This window comes from Biomphalaria glabrata, chromosome 8 (genome assembly GCF_947242115.1).
Source record: "Biomphalaria glabrata chromosome 8, xgBioGlab47.1, whole genome shotgun sequence".
NCBI lineage: Eukaryota > Metazoa > Mollusca > Gastropoda > Planorbidae > Biomphalaria > Biomphalaria glabrata.
Genome location: NC_074718.1, coordinates 22,209,137 through 22,217,766, shown reverse-complemented (window position 1 = coordinate 22,217,766; position 8,630 = coordinate 22,209,137).

Genomic DNA, 8,630 nt, shown 5'->3' with positions numbered 1-8,630 from the left:
TCATGGTAAAACTGTTTGTGAAACAACAAGAAAAATTAAGAAATCAAACAGTATTTTAATTTAAAACATTATATTAACTTAATTTTTTTTTTTACATTCTATTGAGAACATCGCAGTTATTTCCCCTGGACTAGTACTCTGTCTGGGATGAAGTCATTAGAGAAAAAATTATCTAACTTTAGATGAATAGGGTCTGTGAGTTTGATCACTGAAGAGTAATTAAAACTAAAATAGTACGTGAAAGAAACATTATAACTGTCATTGAAACATAATATTTGTCATTGAGACATTATATCTGTCTTAGACATCATGTCTATTTTAGAGATCAGGTCTGTAATAGAGACATCATGTCTGTCTTAGAAATCATTTTTTCATAGAGACATTATGTCATGGAGATAATCTCTATCATAGAGACATTATGTCATGGAGATAATCTCTGTCATAGAGACATTATGTCATGGAGATAATCTCTGTCATAGAGACATTATGTCATGGAGATAATCTCTGTCATAGAGAGATCATGTCTGCTATAGATATCATGTCTTTCATTGAGACATCATGTCTGCGATAAAAACGTCACGTCTGAAACAGATACATCATATCTGTCTTATAGATCATGTCTGTCTTAGAAATCAAGTCTGCCATTATAGTGAGCAAACTTTTGTTGGAGTTAGACAACCCAAACCTACATGAACATCAGGTCACTCAGTCTGTTGAAGTGAACTCCCTTTAGTCTTTCTATTTGGACAGCAGAGACTTTCAAGCTAAAAACTATCATTTTGTTTTCAAATAGGATGAAAAAAAAAATAAACGTGTGTATAAAATATTAAAACATTTTTAGCCGCCCCCATAGAGAAACGCCGCTGTTATTGATTTGAGGGAGTCTGTCAAAAAGAACTCATAAGCATCCGATGTTTTGGGCTTTACCATTGACATGTGTTATCATGTCTCTTTAGTCTAGTGTCAGGTTTAGGATTTATTTGGGTTGTACACTATTAAGGTCCCGGGGTTCAACCTGACAAGAACATCACTCACACACAGTCGTACATACAGTAACCAACTAGGTGAATAGTTTAAATAACAACAAAAATAAATGAATTTAATACTATGAAACATATATGTGTATGTACAATGAGGATGATAAATAGACAATATATATATATATATATATATATAATAGGTATATATAAAGATATTATACAATAATTAATTTAAGCACCTTTGCTACTGTTATCAACTTGTCACCCTGGTTTTATGGTCCACCAGACTCTGACCGACGGGCGTCACAAAACTGCCAACCTCGGTAATAGTAAAGGTAGACCTCAGATAATCGCCAATTTGACAATGACACTGAAAAACTGTAATATATATTTCTGAGACGGCAAGCGATGCCCACAACTCCAACACTGGCACCCTATAAACGAAATAAACACAATACTCTCAACTTCTACACTAAAAATAGAAATAGTGACAACCTCATACAACATACAATAATAGATATCACAAACGAATAACTCACCCTAAACAGGGGTCCCAAAAATCCAACTGAATAATAAGTCCGAGAAACTGGTACAGACAAATAACGTTTTACGGGCCAACACACCGTCCGCTACAACCAAACTCAGAGGGTGAACTGCCTCATGACAAAGAATGACCCATAGATGTCACCGGACTTTGTGACGTAGCAAAAAAAAAAAAACAACAAAAAAAATACAAGACACTCTCGCCCCGTACACGTACTACCAGTAGAGGAAATAAAAAAAACAGAGTTAGGAGAAAGAAATAGACACTTGTCTATACTACGCGACATCTAGTGCATCTCTGAATGTTCAGAACACAGATGAAAGCTCAGGAATCTGAAATACACACACACACAGATATATATATATATATATATATATATATATATATATATATATATATATATATATCTACACACACATACATACATACATAGGCCTACTATATATATATATATATATATATATATATATATATATATACAGGGTTTTTTTTGTGACGGTTGCGTACCTGCACCTTTTTCAATGTGGGGAAAAAAATATTACTTTTCTTGTATTTTAACGTTTATTATTAATTTATTAGTAGTTAAAAGTAAGGCAATCCATCACTGAGTACCGGCACCTATTTTTATTTTTACAAAAAAACAACAACAAACCACTGTGTATGTGTGTATATATATAGCCTTTAAGTATATTGCACAATGAAATCAAAGGAATGTGTAAGGCAGACAATCTCACAAAATCGTTATTTATACGTTGGTAGTATATATATTATTAAATTAAATCAAATGTGCATTACGGTTTAACAGTTAAGAATAAATAGCTATTTATTGCACTAGCCTGATTCAAAGGATAGTCAAGGAAAAAATATGGTTCATATATTGTACATATATTACAAAAATGATTTCTATTTTACTAACTCTAAAACTGTGCAATTGTAATTACTTAATTTCTTTATTAATCTTCATGCACCGAAATTAACTATATATAAAACCGATATACAATGAATCGCCTTGCATCTATACAGTAGAGATCCACGTCTTTTGACAAAACCTAATGAGATATTCCAAAAAGGGGGGGGGGATGACTAGTAACTTGCGCTGGAATTTGGATTTAAGTGAGGAGGATTCGCGCAACACGCCGACCTCACTCTCTCGCCCCAAAGCCCATTCCTTTTCGGAAGCAAGATTTGGTCAAGACGTCCGGGGACTAGTTTGGGTGCAAAGATAGAGGCACATTTCTTATTCTATACGCTAGAACTAATTCATACAAGTGCTCCCTCTTCCCAAGCGCCATAAGAGAATGAAATGGGTTGCCTGTAACAGCCGAAAACCAACGACCTAGCAGAGCCTAAGTCATTGATTAACATGCGTGACATGAAATGCGTAGAACGTAATTATCTTCTTTTTTTTTCTTTAAAGTAACGTCTGTAATATATAAGATAAGACAAAAATCTATTTGTTATCTAATAACTTATTACTAAATACTTCAGGAGAGAAAACATGTGTCCACAACCAACACGGACGATATACAGCCAACCCCTACAATACCTTGCTTATGCCGATGACATAGTCTAATTGGGTAAAGATTGAGTTTCACACAATTAGAAGAGGCATCTCGACCAGCAGGATTTGATGTCAATGACAGTAAAACCAAATACACCACAATGACAAGAGACGCTCAAACAGAGGGACAATATATTAAAATCAAAGACCACAAATTCGAAAATGTCCAAACTTTCAAATATTTAGGAAGTACAATTGATTTAAAAAATGACCTGCTAACAGAAATTGTTTACTTCGTCTAGAATTGGTACAGTGGGCATCATGTCCAGTCTAGAATATGCTAATGATATACATATTGTTATATACATATATATATTGTTATAAGCCTGGTGGTGGCACAGATGGGGGTTGTGGTGTGTGTGTAGTCAGCCGACGCAAATCGCCCCAGGCCAGCGCTAGACGAGCGGTCAACCGTGACGAGCTACGACGGTCAGCCGACACGAGTGTCAACATGACGGTTCGGGAAGGATCGCCGTCGTGAACAGAGCTCAGGAGCGTCACGAGGGATGTAGTCTGTGACGAAGCTAGAAACGTCGAGCGATGTTCCGTCCGGTTTTAGAAGGCCAGCAGGTACCCTATATAAAGAGCGGAGGTGTCGCAGTCAAGACGGTTCACGTTCAAGTACAGTTGAGACGACCGGCGTCTTGATCTTGGTCTGTGATCGAGTCCGACACAACGAGCTTAGTGTGTGAAGTCAGTCCTGAACTGTTGAACCCAGTGCAAGCCCGGAACGAGACGTAGAGGCCAGTGCAAGAGTTTATACGGCGGTACGGTGTTATCGGAGAGATATTTGTACAGTGTACGTGTTGCCAATTGTACAGTATTAGCTCAGATTTATTCAACTATTAAAGTGTTACGTTACTTTAGAGCACTGAGTTGTCAAGTTCTTTAAGTTGGTGGTGTATGGTGCAGTTTGCAGAAAGCCTGGATAGTGAGATTCGTAACAATATATTGAAGTAACTCCAGAGGCGGACTGAAAGGGTTAATGTGTGTGCGGCCTACTGATACACACGACTAGGGCCAATCACACAGGTCAACGGGTCAATGGCTGTCGATGGACAAGGAACAATACTGCTAGTTCACTCAAGTATGACCCGTGTTGTGGTCATGTGATCGAAAGCCTTCATAGAATACGACAATGTGTAAGAAAGGACAGTTGAGTCCAGGACAACAAGGCAGTAAGGACTGTGCGGTACCTTTTGAGTCCTCGAGAATGTAGTTGTACGAGCTAGAGAGACTTGTAGTGTTTAGTTAGGCAGAAAGCATTTGAAGTTAGTGTAGCCAATTGTGTTGAATTGTCTGTCGATGTAATTGTGATTAAAACGCCACATTGTTTATTGAAGTTCTTGTTGTCAGGTTGTTGTATTAGATGTGCTGTGTTGTGTTTACAGAAGGCCTGTTAGAGAAAATTGTATATAGTCTGACTACCATGTCTCGTTTAATTCATGTAGATTTGACCTCGCCTGATAACTTTAGCGTTGATGTCACCTACACTCTAAACACTGTTTTCGTTTACAACTGTTCAATATTTGTCATTTAAAGCCTGTAAAACTGATTTCCGACTATTTCCTGTGTCTACACTCGAATCAACATGCCCATGTTGACATTGAACAAACTTGGGTGTCTTGAAGTCTTTTCCTGATGTCATGTAACTCGGGCTAACTTAATGCACACACGAGTTCACGCCAGGCTGTCTTATATCTTCCCACGTAAGAAATGGTTCCCTATAGACAAGCTGAATGTCTTAATCTATGATCTAAAAAAACCAACACTACACTTATTTGAACAGTATGCTGTTGTGTGATGTGCTAGATCCTCCCTAATCCTGGTGTAATTATGCATACAATTTTTTTAATGTTTGACTATTTGCATCGAATAATCGTGTAACTCGACCGGAATATTTTGGGTAGACTCAAATGTCACTGTGACATTAATGTATTTAATTATTGTCATTCATTAAAAAGACGCCCCGACAATAGCGATTAAAAAAGATATACAAATTTAGACGGGTCATCATCTTTTTTTTTAGCGCCCCCCCCCCGAAAAGGGAATAACTGCTATTAGTTTTGTGTGGTTTGTCTGTCTGTCCGTCCCGTTTAGATCTGTTAAAGATATAGAAAGTCCCACAGCATGCTATTTTAGGTCTTTTAAAATTTCGATGCAACTGCTACTTTTTTTCTTTTCTGAAAGCGAAAAATTTAATTATATTAAAATCAACTATGCAAGCAGTTTTTCATAAAAATACACAACTTTAAATTCACTATTAATATGCAGTTTTAGATTTCTTTTTACAACTAAAAAAGAAAAAAAAATTGCTAAATAAAGTACTCTATTTCATACTAGCTAATTAGATTTTTAAAATTACAGTTTACTTTTTTCTAAAAAAGAAAATCTATGTAGAATGCATATAAGTCGAATATAATGTAAAATAACAATTAACAAGCAGTGCTTCGTGCTTTACACGTAGAGTGCAGCATGCGTACAGCACCAGGACTCTGAACTAAAGAGAAAAGTTTATTTGTTGAGGCTTTGAATGAACGATTGGTTCTATAGAAAACAATTAGATCAACTACTTAAAAGTTGAAAAAATTGAATATCATTAGTTAGGCTAGGTTCACATTTAGCTATATTTTCATAACTGTCAGTTCATTGAAGAAATATGAATATTAATAATAACATTAAAAAATCACTGTATCCTGTGGTATCAAGTCGTTAGTCGTACTAACAATACAAATAGTAGCGGCAACATTTTCGACATGAGCACGTCTCTTTTTTTTTTTGTTTTGTATCTAAGGTTTACAGTTCATATTTTCTGATATTCTTTTTGAAAATATTGAAGCCTGTCTGAGTGGATCACTTCGGGGGCCGATTTTGAGTTTGTGTTTCCACACAAACTTTCTTTGTAATTTTTTGTTTTTCAAACTTTTTTTTTTCGCATTTTTACCAACACTCCTTGAAATCTTGCTATCGGCAACACTGTGGTAGTTCAACCTTTAGCTCGTGTAGCAGGGAATAAAACAAACTTCCCTCCAATAACGCAGTAGCTTAGGTTTTAAAAAATTCTATTTTATTTGATTGGCCAGTTTCAAAACATCCAGCTTGGAGACACGATCCCTGCACATTATGCGTTGCAGGCATCTATGTTCTTTTGACACAGAGTAGACTACGCTGGCTCTGATAGGTCACCCGCATGCCAGATGGAAGAATCCCTAAAGACATCCTATATGCTAAGCTTGCGTAGGGAGACTGACCCAATGGCCGCCAAAGACTAACCTATGGAGATGTCTGCAAGCGAAACATGAGAACCACAGACATCAACGAAAATTATTTTGGAGGAGATAGCCCATGGCCGGACAGCATTGCAAACAGCATGTGCGTGCTGGTATGAACCTCGCCGAGAGCAAAAGAAACGAAGCTGCCTTAGTTAAAAGAATGAAAAAGAAAGCTGCCCAATCAGCTAGCCCTAGGAGAGATGCATATACATGCATGAACTGTGGCAAACTCTGCCGCTCCAGAATTGGCTTGATTAGTCACACATGATTGATTTTATAAAATTAATATATTCTTTGTTGAAAAAAAATAATTTTTTGGCGTTTTTCTTTCATTCGGAAAATAATGAGGGGCCTCCGCTAGATACTTGTTCAGGTTCAGTCCATCAAGAGAATGCTTCAAAGTACACTGGATTAGACATTGGCTGGAATTGAGTAGAAACTTTTGATGTATCGCGTACTGAGTACTTATCATGATACATACACTGTGTTGTAGCTCGATTCGAAAAAATAGAAATGTTTTGTTCAATGTGCAAAGTTCGTAAGCAACAGCAGTTCTTAAGCTCTTGTTTGTTAAGAACACATTCAGCTCATTCCTCTTCGTCTTGGCTTCTTTGTACAAATGGCTTTACAATTAGAATTGTTCGAACCTTGACAGACAAAACAATTCATATTCACACGTTGAGCCTTAACTTTGACAACGTGACATTGTCACAAAGTGACGCAACTCTATTCATTGACGGAAAAGCTTAGATGTGTCCCAGAATTCACCTGTGTACACTTCTCTTGATCCGCCCCCAGCCAGCGATTCAATTCTAGTTCAGAAAAGAAGAAAACAAACTTCACTTCTGCCCCAGTCTTTTTTCTAATTTGTCGCATGACGTAGTCAGAAAAGTCTTAAAGCTAAGGGGAAATAGTTTGTTCTTATTTTGTTTCCTACATTTTTTGGAATCCAAAGGTTTATTGTCCTCATTCAAAATACCTGGCGGTTCCCGATTTATGCAGGAAAATAAAAGAGTATCAAAATTCTAACAAAAAAGAATATTTTAAAAAAGGATATAAAGTCCATTTCTATTGTTCCGTAAATATTGAAATCTTTAGCCGTACAATGTATTGAATTGTACAACATTTCTACTTTTCACTTATGTCAACTCACTCTGTCTGTCTGTCTGGTACAAATTTTGAACACGTTATTTCTCCCACACCCATTCTCTGTCATTTGTCTTTGATAGAATTTAATTCTGATGTTCTTTCAGAAAGTATTGATACCTGCCTTTTTTACCTGCCTGGGTGGACCACATCGGGGGCCGATATTGAGTCTACGTTTCCACACAAACTGTCTTTGTCACCTTGTTTTTTTGTTTATTGAGTTCAAGATTTCAAAGTGAAGAAAGAGTGAAGTGGTGATACCTCTCCCTCCCCCCACCACCTCATGCTCTGATCTCAACACATAGAAACATCTTAAGGAAGGTTCAAGAAGTGTGGCGTGTCATTCTATCCAGGATCTGTTGTAGTCAGGACTGCTGGATAGCTGGAAGAGAGAAACTTGGTCACGTTTCCTTACTAGACGTATAGTCAACATAGATAGAATTTCAGTTTTATTATGGACGCAACAATAGCTTTCTATGACATCTCCGGTTTCGTTGTAGGAATGAATGTTGTTATTTGCTGCTGGAGCTAAGAATACCATTAGACATAACTACGCACCCACATGAACTGTTTGAAGATTATATTCATGTTTTAACTATATAAAAGAGTAATATATAAATATATATATATATATATATATATATTGTTATGTATTTCTGAATCTTCTGGCTAAATGTATTAGTAGGCACACAAATAAAAACACTGTAAAGAACGTAGAAGACTGTACAATATCTGTCAGTTTACAGTTAGCTATACTTCGTTGCAATTCATCTCTTCTCAACTTGCATCGAGCCGTATTCCACGGAACAGACCAACGACACACTTCCCAGTGTCGCTCTAGGTCTCCCAAAACTGAACCAAGTCGTACTCAAGTCTACCGAATCAGAGCCGCACACATCGACTGTATCGACTGTAACGGCTCAAGTCCACTGTAGTTCGCTGTATAGACTTTAACGACAGTAGTCCACTACAGTTAACTCTACCCTAGTTAACTTGCATCGAGTCGTACACATCTCTCTTCTACTGTCTCGCACAGTAGACAACAGTACCGACGACTCACTCACGACTGACTTTCACATTAACTCTCTGGCTTATATAGAGTCCCTAATCGCTTGTCCAATATTGCA